Source organism: Caretta caretta, chromosome 13 (genome assembly GCF_965140235.1).
Source record: "Caretta caretta isolate rCarCar2 chromosome 13, rCarCar1.hap1, whole genome shotgun sequence".
NCBI lineage: Eukaryota > Metazoa > Chordata > Testudines > Cheloniidae > Caretta > Caretta caretta.
This window is the reverse complement of record NC_134218.1, coordinates 8,627,223-8,648,564: the sequence shown is the minus strand read 5'-3', so window position 1 is coordinate 8,648,564 and position 21,342 is coordinate 8,627,223. Positions and strand designations below refer to the sequence as shown.

At 44.1% G+C, this 21,342-nt stretch overlaps 1 protein-coding gene across 6 annotated transcripts in view; it reads left to right on the top strand.

Annotated features, from left to right (window-relative positions):
• Positions 1-12,153: 12,153 nt before the first annotated feature.
• OSBPL2 (oxysterol binding protein like 2) overlaps positions 12,154-21,342 on the top strand; it is a 56,541-nt gene continuing 47,352 nt past the window's right edge. For 3 of the 6 annotated variants that reach the window (XM_075118708.1, XM_075118710.1, XM_075118712.1), the window contains exons 1-3: positions 12,154-12,268; positions 13,757-13,895; positions 16,740-16,843. The gene's annotated coding sequence lies outside the window, so the exon portion shown is untranslated. The remainder of the gene's footprint in view (positions 12,269-13,756; positions 13,896-16,739; positions 16,844-21,342) is intronic. The other 3 variants (XM_075118711.1, XM_075118709.1, XM_075118713.1) reach the window with 3 other exon arrangements.

Here is a 21,342-nt window from a genome sequence, read left to right as displayed (position 1 = left end):
AATCCCTACTCTCTGTAACTGAGGAGCATATACTTTCAAAACGAGCTTCCAGAACTGTATGTGTGATAAATGTATGCATGTTATGCCACCATAGAGGCTGAGGTGAGAAAAAACTCTGGCTTGTTTGATTTAAAAAACAAAAAACAAATCTAATCTCCCCCCACCCTGTTGAGTTAGCTCCTACCAAGAATATTTCTAAACCTGAAGCTGGCCACATTCAGACAGTGTTGTAAAACACACCTTTGTTCAGGCTTTTCGCTATTGGATACCCCTAGCGCACAGCCAACTGGCAAGGCATTCTCCTGTCTCAGCTTTTAAAGTTGGGACAGTGATGCTGCCTGGAATGATGGTGTATTTGTACCCAAAACTTGAGGAAATATTTTTGCTTTGAATCCAGCCATGTAGACACTAGGGTGATGATATCCTTGTAAAGCCTGGTGACCGTAGCTTAATGAATGTTGAATGCATTTTCAAAAATAGAGTTTAGGGGATCAAGGGATTTTATTGGGGCATTCAGATGCAGGGGGAAGTTTTAGTTGGCTTGAAAATGGAGGACAAAGAGGATTTGATTGTTCATTCAGTGTCAGTATAAAGGAAGCTGTTACATATTTGTCAACTGCAAAATCAATCTACCTGCCTTGATTACTAGAGATTTAATTCTGCATTTAATGTAGCTAAGATTCCAAATTACATTTTCCTATGGTGACCTGGCTCAGTCAATTTCACTTTTCAGTCACCAGATACACACATGGCAATCTAAATGGCTCCTGATAGTTTAACTAAAACAGTAATACCCCCTCTCCAAAGAGTTGTTTCTTCACTTCTGACAGCCATTCTTCTACCTAATAACTTGTTTTCTCACATTTTCTAAAAGCAACTCACTTAGACAAAAATAATACTGGACTTGTGAGACATCATTGTGAATATCAATGAAGGTTTTTCTTTTCCTTCTGCTCCAAACTTCCTTGTTGGGCTAAAAGTAAATACAGTCCGCTGTAACACAGAAACTAATTGAAGAAGAATAATTGGTGCATGCACCAAACTTCAGATCTGGATCCAAACTTCAAATAAGAGAGAGACTGAATCTGGGATTTTTGTTCACGCCCATATTTCCTGTCTATTTTTCTATCTGCTCTCATGAAAAAAATCCTGTAGAATTTAACATTGAGAACTTTCCTTGAGGTTTTTTTTTTAAAAAACCAGCCTGTAGAATTATTATCATTAGAATTTCTAAAAATTCTAGATAATTTTCTAACACAAAGAGTAGTGCACGCAACACAAGGTAACTCTATTTTGGACCTCATTTTGATGAATAAAGATGAGTTAATCATTGGACTGGAAGTCACTGGTTGCCCTGAGATCATTGATCATGACCTCATTAGATGCAATATGGGCAAACAGAAGACAATCCCAACCAGCAGTAAATATACTTGGTGCTTCTAACGTGCTAATTTCCCCAAGATGAGGAAAATTTTAAGCGAAACTGATTAGGAGAAAAAATGTAGACAGAAAAATGGGAATGCAAATTGGGAGTTCTTTAGGAAAAGTTTTAGGTGGCCAAAAAGCCATAATGCCACATAAAAAAAGAGGACAACTTTAGCTAAAAGCCCATTATGGTTCAGAGAGGAAGGGAAGGCAGAAATTCAAAACAGAAAAACAGTATATAATAAATAGAAAAAGGTGGAAATAGCAATCAAAATAAATTAGAATTTGTGAAGGACAAAATACTGATAAGGATAGCTGAAGAGTTCAGGGAAAAATCGGTAGCTAGTAGAGCTAAAGACAATAAGGAGTTTAAGTATATTAGGAACCAAAGACATCTTGGCAATGGTGTAGGCCCATTACTAAATTGAGATAGTAAACTTGTTAATAATGCAGAAAAGGCAGAAATATTCAATAAATATTTCTGTTCTGTATCTGGAAAGGAGGATGTTGGACTCATATCACATGGGGATGATAAAGTACTTTATAGCTCATTAGTAACTGAGCAAGGTGTTAGACTGCCTCTATCAGGGATAAACATTTTAAATCATGTACCCAAGAGTTTTAAAGGAGTTGGCTAAGGCAAGCTCTGACCCACTGATTTTTTTTTAAATAAATCTTGAACTATTAGAAAAATTATAGAGCACTATACCTTTCTATGTTAATTTCTATAAAACTCCAATTAACTTCTCTGAAACCCTATTAAATTTTTATATAACTGAATTGGTTTTATCCCTATTCAGTCTATAGGATTTTTCCATAAGGTACTGCAACAGGGGAACTTTGCTGCTTACTGGATAGTGGGCCTGGGCCTTGCCAACCTGCTTACTAAAGAGTCAGGGTACTGCAGAGTGACCTCTGGCCATGTGGGAGTGCTCAGGAGGGCTCTGGCCCAGTTACAGGTACCTAGAATAAACAACGACAACTGTGAATTAGAAGCTAACATCCCATTGAGAAGTTCTAAAGAGACCCTAGAATTAGGGTTGCCAGGTGTCCAGTTTTTGACCGGAATACTGGTCAAAAAGGAACCCTGGTAGCTCCGGTCAGCACAGCTGACTGTGCCACTAAAAGTCTGGTTGACCACAGCAGGGCAGGCAGACTCCGTGTCTGGCTCCCGGGAAGCAGCCGGCATGTCTCTCCAGCTCCTAGGCGGAGGGGCAGCCAGGGGGCTCCACATGCTGCCCCTGCCCACAGGTGCTGCCCCGAGCACTAGCTCGGCAGCTCCCATTGGCCAGAAACTCTGGCCAATGGGAGCTGCAGGGGTGACACCTGTGGGTGGGGGCAGCGGTGGAGCCCCTGGCCACCCCTCCACCTAGGAGCTGGGTGGACATGCTGGCCTTGTTCCAGGAGCTGCCTGAGGTCAGCACTGCCCAGAGCCACACCGCCTTCCACAGCCCAAACCACTGCCCCATCCCTGAACCCAATCCTGAACCCCACTTTGGAATGCTCAGTTGACAAGGGAGCCTGGTAGCTCTGGTCAGCCCAGCTGCCTGGGCTGCTAAAAGTTCAGTTGGCCTCAGCAGGGGAGGCAGGCTCTGTACCTGGCTCTGCATGGCTCCCGGGCAGTGCGCAGATCCCCCTGGCTACCCCTCCACCTAGGAGTCAGAGAGACATGCTGGCCACTTCCTGGGAGGTGCCTAAGGTCCCCTCCCACATCCCAACCCTATCCCATGCCCCAGCCTAGAGCCCCCTCTTGCACCCCAAACCCTTCATCCCTGTCTCCACCCCAGAGCCCATACCCCCAGCTGGAGCCCTCACCCCCTCCTGCACCCCAACATCCTGCCCCAGCCTGGTGAAAGTGAGCGAGGATGGAGGAAAGTGAGTGACGGAGGGAGGGGAGATGGAGTGATCAGAGCAAGGGCTTCAGAGACATGGTGGGGTCTCGGAGAAGGGGCAAGGGTGTTTGGTTTTCTATAATTAGAAAGTTGGCAACTCTACCTAGAATACATGACTCCCCCACACCCATAAATCCCTCTTTGTCTGTTCAAGAGATGAACAATGGTCACTTGTTCTCCAAGAAGTAGGGTGGACAAGCTGCCCTCTGGGAGAATGACATCATAAACTAAATTCACCCCAGTGTAACTTTGCTGATTTCAGTGTGAATCATTTGGCCACATGGTCTTTGCACAAGCCAGCCAGCAGGAAGAGCCGATGCACAAAGAAACTATCACCCTGTTTCCTGCAGCATTCAGCTCTGTGATTTATCTGTTCCAAAGGCTTTGGATGTATCTCGACAGCAATCACTGGGTGTGGTTGCAGCTTGAACTAACCTATTTGAGCTAGCTCGATTATAAAGCTATCTTGAGTCCTGGACCAGTGAAGCTGACTGCATGAGCTTCTGTGTTAAGCTATACAAACCTGCCCAGAACCCTTGCTAATCACTCTTGAGGCTAATCCATTCTGAAGTTTGCCCTATCATGGCTTTGCTGCTCCAGGACTCAAGCTAGCTAGGTTAAAGCTAGCTCAGGTATATCAACTTGTCTTGAACTGCAATCACAGCCAGTGACTTCAGTCTAGACATACCCTTTGGGGACAATGACAGTGACTGGAAGCCAGCTGAGTTTTAGCTCTGCCACTGGTCTCTTCCGCTTGTCCTCTTTACGATAATCCATCTATGTGTCTCCCCTCTTATTTTCATAATCATGATGTTTTCCTAGGGAGTCACAGTGATGAAATATCTGAAACAGGATGAAGAAGAAATCTATTTGCCAACTAACCAAGGGCACAGCCTTTAGCAGCTGTATTTGACTCTTATGTTGCAATGTTTAAGTTCCACATTCTGCACTGCATGGGATGTTATACACACTGAGCAGGGTAATATGCAGTGTTGATGAATGAAGTGCAAAGGCTCTTCCCCCTCACCCCCGGATATTACTTTAGTTACTCCCATAGGAGTTACTGTATTCTGCAGGGGAACGATTGGACCCCTATATTTAAGCACTCTGGAGTAGTTTGCATCTGGATCTTAAATTTGCAACAGGTCTGTATCTATAAAAGGCCAAAACCTCTGACCCTGAACTTCTGAGAAGTTTAGAACTGAATTCAGGGTTGAACTTTGCACCCTGAGAGTTGTGGCACAGCTGGGAATAGAACCAGGAATCCTGACTTCTGGGCTCCAGCCCCAGTCTGTGGAACAAGGTGAAAAAATAGTTAACAAATTCCTTGCTCACAATGTGCCTTCTATAACCTCGCTGACTAAAGACATTTAACTGGCGCAGCATCAATAAACAGCCCCGTGCTTTCTAAACTTTCCAGGCCAGGTCCCACTGCACAACTGGGATTGTAGGAATATAATAGAACCATGCTTCTTCAATTACTAATTAATCCAAGGCAAGCTCCCAGATGCTTCAGCGAGTAACCACGGGATAAGAAAGGAGCTGTGCAGCAAGCAGAGAGGTTGTCATTCAAAGGACAGGTGTGTGGTAAAGGGAAATGCCCCTCACCATGATACCCCATAGAAAGTAACACAGGGAACCACTTGGTGGGCAGAGAGTTGTTTACTGTAGGTAAACCTGGCATGTGGTCAAAGATGCTACATTAATGGTATATTGGTTTGAATCATTTGGCACCCAAGCAAAACCACATTTCCACTGGTAATGCTGATTACCGGCCTGGTAGGCATACCCACGCCCCAAAATGCATGTTTCGCTACAGAAGCATTATTCTCCTGTGGTAGGATAGGAGCAACTTCAGGGACTCCTGCCCTAAAGAGGGTCTTGGGGACGAGAGATGGATTGAAACTGGAACCTTGACTCCAAACCCCTTTGGGGGTACGTGTGCATGTGTGTGTGCTTTTTCTGACTCAAATCTCCACAGCTGCCCCTGTTTGTGTAATTTTAGCTCCAGGTTGTGCCCCAAACCAAAGATGCCTATTTTCCAATTCTGGCTCAGAAGTGGTTGGAACGTTGAGCTTGCAGAAATACTGTTAGAATGGTTCTGATGGGATATCTAGTGTTTGGGGCCAAAATCTCAGAAGAGCAGCTTGCTAGACTTTGGTGCAGTTGAGTCCAACCTTGAACCCACTCCTAGCTTAAGGGCATGGCTACACTTGCAAATGTAGAGCGCTTTGAGTGAAACCAGCCTTTGTAGAGCTCAGTAGGGAAAGCGCTGCAATCTGTCCACACTGACAGTTACAAGCGCACTGGCATGGCCACATTAGCAGCTCTTGCAACGGCCACAGAGAGCAGTGCATTGTGGCAGCTATCCCAGCATGCAAGTGGCTGCAACGTGCTTTTCAAATGGGGGGTGGGGGTGGGGTGGATTGTGACAGGGAGTGTTGTGTGTATGTGCGGGGAGAGAGAGTGGGTTTTTGGGGGGGCTGAGAGCATGTCACCATGCTGCCTTGTAAGTTCAGACAACAGCAGACACCCTCCCCGCCTCCTCTCTCTCACACACAGCATTCCACAGTAATGGTTGCTTTGTCTCGGAGCAGATAACCATGCCAGCTGTCAGAAATAGAGCTTTCAAAGGGCATATCCACATTCCTGCAGCAAAACAATGACAAGAGTGGCCACTTGACTTAAGGGGATTATGGGATGTTTCCGGAGGCTGATCAGAGCGCAGTAATGCAACACCTGGTTCACACGGACGCACGGGTGTTTCAGCCAAGGCACAACAAGCGTTAATCTTCTCGACGAGGTGGAGTACCAGGAGCATTCTAGCCGCGGAGTCAGAGTGCTCTATGTGCCTTGCCAATGTGGACGGGTAGTGAGCTAGGGCACCCGGGGCTGCTTTAATGCACTCTAACTCGCAAGTGTAGCCAAGCCCTAATTGGGCCCAGCTGGAAATATCACCGCCCCGCCCCATCTCTGTAGAGGACATAGGTAGGAGTCAGCAGGACTCCTGGGTTATATTCCATGATCCTGGGCAAGTCAGGGAGCCAAAATTTTAAAACTTGGGTGCCTGAACATAGGTACCTAAATAACAGACCTGGTTTTAAGAGTTTTTGAGGATCTGCAATTTCCACTGACGTCTCCTTCACTGAAACCCAGTGGGAGTGGAGTGTGCACAGCACCCCTAAAAATGTGACCACTTTAATTTAGGTGCTTAACTATGGATTTTTTTAGGTGACAAGCTTTAGGCAGCCAGCTTAGAAACTTTTGGCCTTGACATCTTCCTGCCTCACTTCCCCTATTTGTATAAACAGGGATAATGGCACCCACCTACCTCTCAGTGGTGTTGTGAGGCTTAATTAATGTTTGTAATGTAAATTGTGATCTTCATATGAATGGTGCAGTGGCAGCAGAGAATATTATTAGTCATTTTGTGTAATCTGCTTCCCAGGATTCATGGGTGTTCGAAAGCAGCCACTTCAGAAGCACTCAGAGAACAAACGCAGTCTACTTAATGCACTCGTTTGATGCTGGATATTTTACAAACCCCTGAAAGACTTGTCCAGTGCTTAATCCCTTCTCAAATTAATATTGTGTCAATTTTTTCCCTAGGATCTTTTAGATACAACTGGCATGATGGGGTCTTTATAGTAGGTTAGTACACAAGCATTTCACCTGGAGCTTGAGCTTCAAATTCTGCCTGACATCAGCCGTGAAAATGGATTGATGGTCACATTTTAAACCCCTTAGGAAATTTTGCCACATTGTGAAATCTCTGCAGAATCTGGTAGTTTTCCTCTGCAGGGAAATTGTCGGAACAACTCTCACCATGTGTTGACAAATGGAATTTAAAATAATTTATGATTAATCATTAGGCTTTAATAGCTCTCCATTAAAGTTGCCAACTTTCTAATCCTACAAATTGAACATCATAGCCCTGCCCCTACTCCAAGGCACTGCCCCCTGCCCCACCCCTTCCCCATGGTCCTGCCCCTGCTCACTACATTTCCCCCTCCCTTGGTGGTGTGCTTTCCCCCACCCTCACTCACTTTCACTGGGCTGGGGCAAAGGCTTGGGGTGTGGGAGGGGATGAGGACTCTAACTGGGGGTGCGGGCTCAAGGGCAGGTCCAGAAATGAGGGGTTCAGAGTGCGGGAGGGGGCTCCAGGCTGCAGGAGGGAGTTAGGGTGTGGGAGGAGGTGAGGGATCTGTCTGGGGGTGCGGGCTCTGGGGTGGGGCTGGGGGTAAGGGGTTTGGGGGGGCTCAGGGCTGGGGCAGAGGGTTGGGGTGCCGGGTTGGGGAGTGGGCTTACCTTGGGTGGCTCCCAGTCAGAGGCGCAGCAGGACTAAGGCAGGCTCCCTGCCTGTCCTGGCTCCACGCTGCACCCTGGATGTGGCCAGCAGGTCTCGGTCCTAGGCAGGGGGGACAGGAGGCTCCGTGCACTGCTCTTGTCCGCAGGTTCCTGGCCAATGGGAGTGCGGAGCCGGTGCTTGGGGTGGGGACAGCGGGCGGGGCCCCAGGGTGCCCCCCCCCCAGAAGTCGGACCTGCTGGCTGCTTCCGGGGTGCAGCGCGGTGCCAGGACAAGTAGGGACTAGCCTGCCTTAGTTCCACTGTGCTGCTGACTTGACTTTTAATGGCCCGTTCGGCGGTGCTGACTGGAGCTGCCAGGGTCCCTTTTCGACTGGGCACTCCGGTCAAAAACTGGACACCTGGCAACCCTACTCTTCATGTTTTTATTTTTACTTTAAAATCTATTGTACTCTTCCTCCCATCCCCCCACTTTTTCTCCCTTCCTCTAACTGCTCCTTCCTTTATGGAATGCAAGATTTGCCATATTGAAGCAAGTCTTTGCTCCATCAAGTCTAATATTCTCTATCCAGCAATGATGAATTGATACCGCAGTGGAAGTGAAACTGCCTCTCCTGTTCTCTGCCACAGCGTACCTAGCCAAATGTGCAATGCTCTAAATGAGGGCAACATTCCTTCCTGACCCCTAAACTGACCACTTAATACCCTGAAGCATGAGATTTGTATACCCTATCTTAGCCTGTATAACCTATATAGCCTGGATAAAGTAGTGTGGGTGGGAGTCTATTTTAACTTTCACCTTCTTCCAGCCCCCCCAGCATGTAAATTATTCCAATTTAAACTCTCATACACTCAGTCAGGCTTTCTCAGACCCATGTGTAACTGATGTGTAACTTTGACCCATATGTAACCTGATGTGTAACTTTGACCACTTTACAAGATATCTGAACTTGATCTAATGTGTCTAATTAGCCAGTGGTGCAGTGGTTTAAAAAAAAGAAGAAGTGGGCAAACTAACCAGTTGGTGGGTGAGATTCTGTGGCCTGCGTTGTGCAGGAGGTCAGACTAGATGATCATAATGGTCCCTTCTGACCTTAAAGTCTATGAGTCTATGATTAGTAAACTCTGTAATTCCCAGATGAGAAGTGGGTAATCTTTTTACCTGCATTTTCCCTCAACTGCAATTAGCCTCCATTGACTTTAGTCTCCAAAAAGACAGGATCAGATAAGGGATTGAATCAATCCCTGGTTTGTCTCTATTGACTTCAGTGGAGATGAATTTTGTCCAGGGAGTCCAATGATAACTTACCAGGCGGCAGTATTCTTCTCAGCTAGAGTCCAGACATTCTTATTAATTCTAAATCAGACACTCTTACTGCCAAGTTTGCCAAATAAAAAATGAATAGAATATAAAGTATCACCAATGGTCAGCAGATACATTAGAAGGCACTGTGGTGGCAAGTCAGTGGTATGTTATAGCCTCTCCAGGCTGCAACAGAAAATAGAGGTCACCTGATATCTATTCAGTGGAGAAGTGAACTAGACAGCAAGTACAGGAATGAAGAGGATTGCACAGCCAGGCAGGGCAGGGCAGCATGAGCCTGTGGTCTAAGTCTAGCTGTTATTGACATCCGTGGGAGTGAGGTGCCTAAATACCTTTGGAGATCTGGTCCTTAAGTTCCTATGCGGCAATACTGTTTGGAAACAACAGAGGGCTTGTTAACATGGCTTAATGAGGGAGGGCCAATCTATGTTACCCAGCGCATTCAGCCCAGATTCTGTGGGATGCTATGTACTGGCAGTTCTCATGGACATGAAGGGGAGATGCAGGTGCTTGGTCCTTCCCTGGATTTTTCCCATTGTTTGCTACAACACTTCAAGCCATCAGGCAATTCCAAAGGATCTCAGGCTACACCAACATTTTGAGCTTGGGGTGTCGTTCCCAACTTGAGGCAATATACCCACACTAGCTCTGATTGAGTATGGAGTATAGCTCATATTTCCCAAAGGGAAAACAGGGGGCATTGCATGGGGTTGGCCCAAAGCCCCTCCCCCCAACACTCCCAGCCACTCACACCCTCCCCCACAGAGGGTTGGCCCTGGCCCCTCCCCGAGCTGGCACCGGCTGCTCACTCAAACCCTGCCGGCCCCCTGTGCCAGGCTGTCACTGGTCTCTCGAACCCTGCTGGAAACCTGGCGGCATCCCCCAGCGCTGTGTTGCCCCCTGTACAGGGCTGGCATCTCTGCACGTTCCTCCGACTGCACCACACCCCACTTTTTTGACAAAAGTGGGCGTTTGCTCTTCCCAGCTGATCAACTTGCCAAGAACAAAAAGGACAAATGCCCACTTTTGCCAAAAAGTCGGGACTGCCGGGACAGGGCTTAAAAAAAGGGACTGCCCTGGCCAAAACAGGACCTATGGTCACCCTAATGTCATAGCATGTAGCTGCCGAATCCTGAGTGGTGGGACGGGCTAGCATCCCAGACGCCGTGCCTAGTGTCTCGGATGGGCTATGTATTCAGGGTGTCTAGCCCCACCCATGGCTCAGGTACTCTCTTTTTAGTGCCCTGGCTCACCCAGAGCTAGTGTAAGTATGTCTCCTCAAGCTGGCACTGACATCCCCCGCTCGCAATGTAGATATACCCTCGGTGTAAGGGAAAGACTGTACTTGCTCTGCAGCTGTACCCAGTGCAGGAGAGGGAAGTGCCATAGGTGGAGAATGCAGCAGAGTAATTGCAGGCAGCAACTGGAAGAGCACCTCGCGGATAAGTGGAAATGTCTTTGGCTTGCTTAGCTCTCCCATCTGAAAAGAATGTCTGGCTGGCAGGTGCTAAAGTTTGCCCCCACAGGACATGCTCAAAGCTGCCATGTTTGCAACTAAAGCTTGATTGTGAGCATAACTTGTCTCAGCATGTATCAAACCTGGTGACAGAAGATCACTATCTGTTTGTTGTAACATGCCACATTTTTAGGCACATTAAAGGTAGGTCATTGGGTTAAGCTGTGGATTTCTTGCTCTTCCCCCTTGCACCCACTTATATTGTTGCAGTTTTTCTGTAGTAAAAGAGTCTCTAAGGTGCCACAAGTACTCCTTTTCTTTTTGCGAATACAGACTAACACGGCTGTTACTCTGAAACCTGTTCCCTGACTGGATTTAATCACTAGTCTAGCTGTCTGCTCTTCAGGACAGAGACGTTATCTGTTTGGCACAGTTAAGGTACCATATAGCTCTGTGTACAGTTATGGTGCTATATAAAGCAATGTTGCTCATTCTTGTGATTTTATTGCAAGTCATGTGATATTTGCGGTTTTCCTTAGATGCTGGATTTATGAAATGCATGAGAATCAGCTTTCCTTACGAAAAAACTAAGTTCCTAGTCCTCATGGGGGTGGAGAAAAGCTTGAAAATATGAAGCCAAGTGCACCCTAAGGGTTCAGAAATCAGAAGGCAAATACAATGAACCTAACACTTATTATTTTAAAGAAAGCTCATGATTATTAAGCCAACAAGTGATTTTTGAGTGCTGACTCATGATTTTGAATATTAGGGGTTGGCAATACTCTATACAGTTCCAATTACTTAAAGAACAGGATTCAGAGTAGCAGCCGTGTTAGTCTGTATTCGCAAAAACAAAAGGGGTACTTGTGGCACCTCAGAGACTAACAAATAAGGTGCCACAAGTACTCCTTTTCTTTTAAAGAACAGGAGTAGTTCTTTTGAAGTGAGTTACCTGCACAAAGTTAAGCACACGCATATGGAATTGCAATATTAGGGCCTGAAGAGACAAACAATATAAAAACCTGTGTCTCTATGTGCATGTATATCTAAAACAGGAAATATGACATATACAAGAATGTACAATATGTATGTAAGTATATATTTGGAAGAATATATAACAAATGTAAGTATATACAGTATATGCAGTTTGAGCATTTAGCACCCATAAGAAAGTTAGAATGTTATATTGAATATTTGTAAGTGGGTAATGCAAGAATATATCTATATATCAATGAAATATGCAAGTTTTATGTAATGTACACAATTGCAAGAATATGCAAGAACATATATTTGACACATGAAAGGCATAATGTACAAAGGGTCATCGTATACAATTAGGCAAGAGATTTTATATATGCAAAATATTATACAGTGCATCCAAATACGTGGAGTATGCAAAACTACAGAAAGTTCACAAGAAACACACACATTGCAAGCATAATCCGTGCCACTATGTGGAAAGTGCAGTAAAGATAATAGATGCAGTGATATGCAGCACTAGAGGTAAAATACACACCAGTGCAATATAAGCAGTCTTACATATACAATAGGGTGTTTCAGTTCCTACAAGCGTACCAGCAGCAACCAAGCCTAGACCAGTTTTCTCCTCCCTTATTTGCATAGACGCGCCCTCCTTGAACGCCATTGGTCAGCAGGTTCGCCAGCGCTGGTCGGCCTCTGCGTCCCGGCCCTGGCATCTCATTAGCATGTGCCCCGCCCCGCAGGCAACTGATTAGGCAGTTTGGGGTTGCCATAGCCTCGCCCGGCTTTCCGGTTGGCGGCCTGGGCTGTCAGTCGGCGAACACTGAGGGCCGCACTTCCGCCTTGGTGTCAGCGGGTCTGGGCCCGCGGCTGCTGGGGGACCAGGTGAGACAACTCGCCCGCGGCCTGCGGCCTGCGCCCTGGCGGGGCCACCGCAGCCGAGGCTGCCGCCGGGGCACAGGTGGACCCCGGGGAGCGGCGGCGGGGGAGGTCACTGAGGCTCCCGCCCGGGGAAAACTGGGCCCCGCTCTGGGCTCCTTCGTCCCGGGGCAGAGACCCTCCGCCGTCCGGCCCCTCGTCCCTGAGCTCGCCGCCTGGCGGGGGAGGGACCCCAGACCTGGGGTGGGGAAGCGGCGGGCGACCCGCCCCTGGAGCCAGCCCCCGCGCTGGGGTAGGACACGGGGGGACGGGGACCCCCAAACTGGGACCTGCAGCCCTAGAGGGGCAGGGGGAAGTGCGGGAGCCCCCCCGCAACCTGAAGGGAACCCCCCGAGAACTGATTCCCCCACCCCAAGCGAGACCCATCATCCCAGTCAGGGGCACAGATGAGGGAGATGCCCAAACTTTGCGGGTAGCCCCCAAAATGCAGAGTGGGCTCCCCCAAACCACGACACCCTCTCCCTGAGAAGCCCCAAATCAGACCTGCCTCCCAAATCAGACCTGCTACCCTGGGAAGGCGACCTCCAGACTGGGACCCCATCCCCAGAATGTCGGGGAGGAGCACTGATGAGTCAGTCTGCGTGGGGCCACTTTCTATTGCAAACAAATGAGTACAAAAGATCCTGAAAGGTAGGTCAGGGGCTGAGGGGAAAGAGCAAGTTGCACTTCCTGGAGAGCTTATTCGTCATGCAGGAGAAATGGAGGTAGTCTGCATGCTTCGGTATGATGGGTCGCTGCTTTCCCTTCCCTGGTAGAAGGGGCTTCATATAGCCGCTTATTGGTTGTTGTCTCATGTATAAGAAGGCAGTAAAGCCGAACGAATAACATTAGATTTAAATCGAATGGCCAGACCCTTTTGCCCCTAATTTACATTGCAGAGATGCACCGAATCTTACTGCCATCTGGGGCAATGTTTTTCATTACAAATTATTCTTTAAACTGGAAGGCTTCTGATCTGGAGGAGTTGGGAACAAGAACTGGCAGAAGGTACTGAAGAACCTTTCGTAAGGAGAACAGCTGGCATCCTATGTCTAGTCAGAGCAGAGCTCTGTTCCTGTGTGACTTAAGGGAAGGAAAGTAAGGCAAGGAAAAGAGATCTGCTATGCTCCTAAAATGTGCAGAAGTGGAGCTTGGTTTCAGCATGATTTAGGAGCACTGGGGTGCAGATTGCCTCCTACTTGAAGATGTCTTTCCCCCCAGCTGCCACTGACAGTCCTTGTCAGTAGATACCCCTTGATTCTCTATTCTTCCAGCTGTCCCCAGCATCCCCCTCTTGCAGAGCTTCTGAAAAGTAGCAAGCAACTTGGAAAATAGTGGGAAAAGGCCACTTTTATACTTCACAGAGGTTTATGTGTCATGTTAATAAAAAAGTAAAGTATGTAGCCATTTGTCTAATATGGGTTTTAATCTTATTTATGCTGTCTATTCATTTAGCCTGTGAATTCCTTGAGGGTATGGTCTGTCTTCCTGCAACACTTAAGGGCCAGAACTTGAAAACTGCTGCCTAAAAGCATATATGGTTTTGTGTGTGTCTGTGTGAGGCTTGCAGCTCCACCAATGAATATCTGCAAATGTACGTACAATGCAAATAGATATTTCCCTTACATCCTTATCAGTTTTCTTGATTAAAACATGTTTTGTTTAAACTTTCAAGTATCAGAAGTGAAAGGGACATTGATTTGCAGTGTATTTAGGATCAGAGTATCACTGTTTCATCTTTTCCCCATCTGTCTTGCTCACACGTCTCTCTTTCTTCAGCATTGTCTACACCCCCAAGGAAAATGTTTCAGGGATACTGATTGCTTGAATGGCTGTTTCTTTTACTGATCTTTGCAAAGGCTGAGCACATCTACATTGTGGCATTCACATTGATACCTGAGGGCAGCCACATGCATCACATCTTACAACTGTTCTGGGACTCCTGAAACTCCACAGTGCACTTTCTGGAAGCAGGAGTTTTTGGCAATTTCCAAATTTGAGGCATTGTGAGGCAGGGATAGTGATAGGAGAACTGGTTGAAGTAGCACTGAAGTACAAGGCATTACAAGCTGTTGTTTCTTACAGTGCCTTTTCATTTAGTGTAGACGGAGCCGTTCCTCAAAATAATTATTCACTCAAGTTGTGTGAGTGACTCTTTTTGTAATGGTCTAATAGGAAATGTATTAAAATTTGTATCTTCTTGTTCACTTGAAGCAAAATAAAGTTTTATAACACTCAAGTTTTAAATAAAGGTGTGCTGAACATAATGGACAGTGAATCTGGGAAGACTGATGAGTTGTTCTCCGGGCTGTACAGTGGGAGAGTTGAGGAGAAATGGACTTGTAGTTGCCTTTTGACTCTTGAGGGAAGTTTCAGGGAAGCTGCCCATCAGCACACCTGAGTTGACTTAATTTAAAAAGGCAATCTGATGATGAATTCTGAAAAGGAAATATTGAAACAGCAGCTCTCAATACATATAGCATGTATTTAATGAAGCGGAAGATATGCTTTTTTCCAAAATTAGTTCCTTGGACATGACAGTGCAGTTTCATAAACAGATCACAGAAGTTAAAGGCACAAAAAGTTAGATTACAGATTCCATCCCTGGGAATAGTTGAAAAACAGTCGTTAAGGATGAGAGACTTGAGACTGATCCAAAAGCTTAATTGTGTGCATTACTATCTACAAAAATGTGCTTGGATTAATTGTAGCCATTCGGGATCACTTTCGTTGATGGATATTTATATTTAAGAACAATTACCATGTTCTCAGTAGCTTTCCACAGCAGTTAAAAATAATTTCTTACCTTAGCTGGCAGCTTTTATAAATATAACTATAATGCTACTTCTGTGTGTCTGTCTTTTTTTTTCCAAATGAATGTAACTGTCCACTTCATACTCATCAAACTAAATACAAAATAAGCTTCCCAATATCTTCCGTTTAGTGTCTCAAAGCACACTCAGCAATCTTTTTAGCCTTTAAGATACTGTATAGTATGTAAGTAGTTTTGCACAGATATAAATATATTCCATACAGATAACTGCTTGAAACCAGGATTTGCACATAAGTACTCTGAAGTTTTAAGTGAATAACTCATTTGTGTTCATCTTGTAAGGCAATTTGCCCTTGAACATTCCAGTGTTACATCAAACTCCTTGTTATTTAAGACTTCCTCTTATACGTCAGCATTCTTTTCTTGTCCTTCAATCGATATTGATTTTGTCACCTGACTTATTAAAATACCTCTTGAAAAGACTTTTCTACTCTAGATACTTAGACACCATAGTGCAGGGGTGGCCACCCTGTTTCTCCGGAGCCGCATGCTGCCCTTCAGATGTTAATATGCAGCTCCTTTTATAGGCACCGGGGGCTGAAGCTACAGGTGCCAACTTTCCAATGTGCTGGGTGGGGGTTGCTCACTGCTCAACCCCTGGCTCTGCCACAGGTCCTGCCCCCACTCCACTCCTTCCCAGAGCCTGCGATGCCCTTGCTCTCTCCTCCCTTCCCCCCAGCCTCCTGCATGCCACGAAACAGCTGATTGGGAGGGATGGGGAGGCGCTGATTGGTGGGGCTGCCAGTGGGTGGGAGGCGCTGGAAGCAGGGGAGGGGGAAGGAGCTGATGGTGGGCTGCTGACGTATTACTGTGGCTCTTTGGCAATGTACATTGGTAAATTCTGACTCCTTCTCAGGCTCAGGTTGGCCACCCCTGCCACAGTGTCACAGATTCTTAGTATGCTTATGTTTACAATTCTTGTCATATTCTCTGCAAAATAACTAGTATGTGTGATTCTGCATTATGTATTTTTACATGAAGTATTAAAATTTTTCCAAAATATGTAGTAAGTGTACTTAGAAGTGTGCCTTACATTTGTAATTCAGAACAGCCAAGATTTTTTTTCTAAATTAAATGGTTTGATGACAAGCTTGTCACAGGAACTTCTTCATCTGGATGAAAGAAATGTGAGCAATGAGAGAATTGGTAAATCTGCTTATAGACAGAGTTTATTGGAAGATGCAGTATTTTGAGTGCTTTCCTGCAGCATAATGTAAAAGAATTGATTGCAAATGAATGTAGGATTTTATACAAACATATTTCGTTTAAAATCTTCTGGCATGTATTGCTTTGGATTCAGCAGTGTAGGATATTGCCCTCAACCTTCACTCTTTTAAATAATTCACTTCCAGAAAGAAAGTGTGAGAACAGAATAGTGTTTCTTTATATTCTAAAAGACTGAACATAGCAAATTGTATTGAGACACTAAACAAATAGAATGTGTCAAATGAGATTTAATATTGGCCTCAGATATGCTGTTAAAAATACACTGAGCCAGCTGTACAAAACTACTGTCTTAATTTTCAGGATTAATGAGATATAAGAATAAACTGAGCTTGTTTTTTAAATTTGTTTAATTGTACTTTTATTTTTCCTTTATTTTAGAAAACAAATCTCTGGCCTTGGCAACATTCTGTGAAGTATTTCAATATATTTTACTGTGTACAAGCATTTCATTTTATCACCTGCTATAAGTACTCCAGTAGGAGGTAAGATCACTAGGAATTCTAAAGTTGTCTAAAAACCATATGGTGTTAGTAAGCTTATTTATTTTTTATCCCAAATTTTTAGCTGGTAGAAGACCACTTTCACCCACAAAATGTACATGAGTTTGAGTACCTCCATTTTGTTGTTGTCGTGTTTGTAGATACAGCAGTTGCATGCACATGTGGCTAACAGTGCATACAGTTGCAGAAATGGGCGTGCACTTCTAAATTTGGCCCTTTCCATATTATCATTATCAATATTATAAATCTGGGAATCAAAGTTTCAGATGTGAGAAATCTTTTTTGATGGTAATTGTGTTGTTAATTCAGCAGTGTTGGTAAAGATATATATTGAAAGGAGAGTTTTGTTTTTAACAATGTGATTTCCTCTTAAGATGTTTTCCTGAGGTTTTTCTAGAAATTTTCAGAAACCAAATGTTACTAAACAATTGTTTTAGTAAAATAAGAATGTCGTCTACTGTACTTCTAGAGTTACAAATGAAACTACAATCCGTTTGTTAGTGAATGAGTGTTAGGGTTATTGACACTGTTGCAAACTGGTTAGCCAATAAAGTGGACTAACAATAAGAGGTACAGCTTTTTTATTAAAATTTTATTATAAATAGAAATAGATATGCTAGGTAAAGAAGTTAAATTTTCTTAATACTTTAATTCTTGAAGACCACAAACGTGTTAGACTGATTCCCGTTTACGTAAACATCTGTGCTATGAATGTTGCCTTTGAAGAGATGGCACCATAGTAGAAACTCTGATTTTACTAATTTTCAGTAATTTCTCATCATGAAGCCCTACGTAAGTAGGCCGTGGGACTGTTTGCATGTGTTAGTGCTGCACAATTGGGTTCTGTCCCATTAATTGCTGATGTGTATATAGAGTCATGGTTGTTTACTGGTAGCACTTTGCACTAAGTTGATAAGTCACTAGGGCTACAACAGCTGACTTTTTTGTATCGTGGCTATTTTCATGACACTTCAAGAGTGGGTCTCCATAGAAATGGCTGATAGTGGGGTAACTTGTACAGAGCAAATGTATGATTGGATATGTATGAAGAGAATTGATGAGTAGTGGCATTATGCTTGGTAAGATTTCTATAAATTTAACCTGTAACTGTCCTTTACTGTTCTGTGTTGTTTTCTGCCTTGCTGTTATATACAGTACCTGTTCCTATAATCCTTAAACTTAATGGCATTGGTCACAAGTAATGGCATTGGTCACAAAATGTTAAGTATGATTAGGCATGGTACCATGCTAGCAAAATACGTGAGCAAGTGGATTTGTTGCTTTTCTCTTTTACTGAACATGCTAGAGTGAGTGGTAGGCAAGCGATCAGAATTCAAAACCATCCCGCGGATTATTTGCCTGTTGCTAAGAGCTCAGGATTCTTTGGGCTTACAGTGTGGTGCTTACGTACTGCAGCAAAATGGGTGGGTAATCCTGTCACTGTACCTTATGCACCAATTGCTTAATGCTGTTCTGTTTAGGATAAAAGATTTGTTTTCTTTTTTTCTTTTTTTAATAAACTCTATAAACAAATTGCCCCCAAAATGGTCATTATGAAAATATAGCTTGCTTTATTTATTTTATTTATTTATATGACTCTTAGGGAGTTTTAGTTGATGCGGAGGAGGGGTTGGCAAACTTGGAGGGGTTTTTTTGTACATTTTGGTGCATTTAAAAATATTGTGTTGCAGTGTGTTTAAAAAAATCTTAAAGGAGGGACTCAATGGCATATGAGATTAGTAAAGGTATGTAAATCTAGGGCAGGATGGCATTGAGACTGAACTGCTCTCTCACATCAGATATGGTCTCTGCAAATCAGCGTTGAATCACACTGATGACATCACGAGTGTTTGGTGAAACTTTCAGTGCCACTGACTGTGCTTTGTCACTTGCTTCCATCTCTGTTCACAACAATCCAGAATCCTTGACAGTCAGTGAATTAATTCTATTTCTGTTTTTTTCTTAAACAACTATTTGGGGAAAAGACCATGATCAGGGCTCATTTCAGACTGTAGGATAATATTATAGTTAAGGATACGATCCATGGAAGTCACGGATTCCGTGACTTTACCAGACCTCCGTGACTTCTTCAGCTTCGGCTGTCTGCAGCTGTGGCTGGGGCTGTGTGCCGCTGGAGCTGGGTCTCTGCTGCTCCCCAGTGATGGGGCTGTCATTTCTCCTCCCCCGCCTTCCATGGGGCTCCAGCTGTCGTTCTCCTCCTCCAAATTATTTTTAGTAAAAGTCATACAGGTCACCGCTTGTTTATTGCCTGCGACCTGTCCGTGACTTTTTCTGAAAGAAACTGTGACGAAATCTTAACCTTAATTATAGCCATTGCTTTTAAACAGATCTTCCAGCATTTAAATCCCCTTGATGAGGTGGGAATGGGAGGAAGGCATTGTATAACAATGCCAACAACATTTCTAGTGTTTCCTAAAGAGTCTCTACAAAGGGGAAGGGTAGTATGAATGCTTTCATAAGTAAGGCAGTCAGACAAGAGCTAGCACTAGACCATTCAAAGCCTTCAAGATAAAGATCATGGACTCTATTCATTGCTTTATAAGGAACAAATGAACATTTCTTGCTGTAAAGGTTATGTGGGGGAGTAATTTGGCTATGGATTTGTGAACTAAATACATTCATTACAAGATTTTCCTAGGTATTTACCTTCAACCAAAGAATTGCATGATTTGCCACAGGATAAAACAAATCTAAATTACAAGTTTTGTCAGTAGAACTGGGAAGAAAAGATATCAAATTAAGATTCACTACTGCCATACTAGGGAAATTCTTTATTAATATGACCTGCAAAAAGAAAAGGAGGACTTGTGGCACCTTAGAGACTAACCAATTTATTTGAGCATGAGCTTTCGTGAGCTACAGCTCACTTCATCGGATGCATACCGTGGAAACTGCAGCAGACTTTATATATACACAGAGAATATGAAACAATACCTCCTCCCACCCCACTGTCCTGCTGGTAATAGCTTATCTAAAGTGATCATCAGGTGGGCCATTTCCAGCACAAATCCAGAAGTGGCTCAAAGATAACGCCACATGTACAGACACTAGGCTTGTTCTAATGAAATTTACTAGCCAACTCTCATTTTACTATTAACCCATTAGCAACAATTTTCCCCTAAAGGGTGATGAACAAGATAATTTCCTCTAGGAACCAATAAGGGACAATGAATTTTACAATTTAGAGAAAAAATGTGAATTTCTTTTTTTACAGGATCAGTAATGATGGATTGGTTTATCTGTCTTGTTGCTATAAGTGTAGCATTGTATACCTTGAAAATAATGTTCACTGGGGTCTTGTGAATATAAAAAACAAATAAAGTAACTTCATGGGCTTTAACGTTTATTGAGGAGGGCAGTACAACACTAGATTATTTCTCAAGGGAAACCCATAGGGTAAGGTTAAAGTTAGCATAATCCTAAACCAGCATGGCTTCAGATGAACTCAATTGGCAAAGGAATAAAGGTGAATGTAATGTTCAAAAGCAACAGGACAGCAACGTCTTCTGATGAAACATTACTGAAGGTCTGCATACCTAGGAGAGGAAAATTTGATCATCTTTTGTATGGAAATAGCAACATTTAAAAGTTGATAGAAAGATTTGAAATGCATTGGAGGGCTTCAGGGGATGCAGAAGTGCACCTTTGGTATACCTTCTGGAAATGAAAAGCTTGGTCAGTGTGTTTTATGGTTTGGAGGTCTCTGCTTTTGCACTGTGGCAAATCCTCGATTCTCCATTTGTGGATCGAGTGCATGCATCTTCCATGTAACGTCCTAACATGGTTGATGGTTGTCGGCTGTCTTTGATGGTGCAAGAAACCAGCTAGTTCGACAGAGGGGTCATCATCCGACGAATTGAGCTGTAGCTCACGAAAGCTTATGCTGAAATAAATTTGTTAGTCTCTAAGGCGTCACAAGTACTCCTTTTTTTTTTTTTTTTGCAAACACAGACTAACACAGCTGCTACTCTGAAACCCATGAGGTGCTTGTTTACATCAGAGCCTGCCCATAGTATCTCCCAGGTGTCTTCTGGGTTGAAGAAGAGCTTCTCTAGCTGCTCAGAATGGTCAGCGGGACTTAAGATGAGCGTGACATGGGTGAACAAGGTTATTGTGGAGTGGGAGCTTTTGGTTAGCAAGAGCTTTCTTGCGCTTGTGCATTGTAGCCATCTCTCACCAGATGGTTGGAGGAAGGATATTTGCAAGGAGAATTTGGTAATGTGTGTGTTTGTAGAGATATTTGGCTGACATGTTGTAAGCCAAACTTTCAGAGATGTATTAGCAGTGTCACCGCCACCTACCACATCAATCATTCAAGAAATGAGGAGATTGTGAACTAAATTATCAGTTTAATAACATGCTCCATTTGTATGGCTCTCAAAAATGAAGGGCCTGGAGCACCTAATCAAAAATCATAACAAATCCGATTTGAAGATTAGGTTTTATAATAGAAATAAATG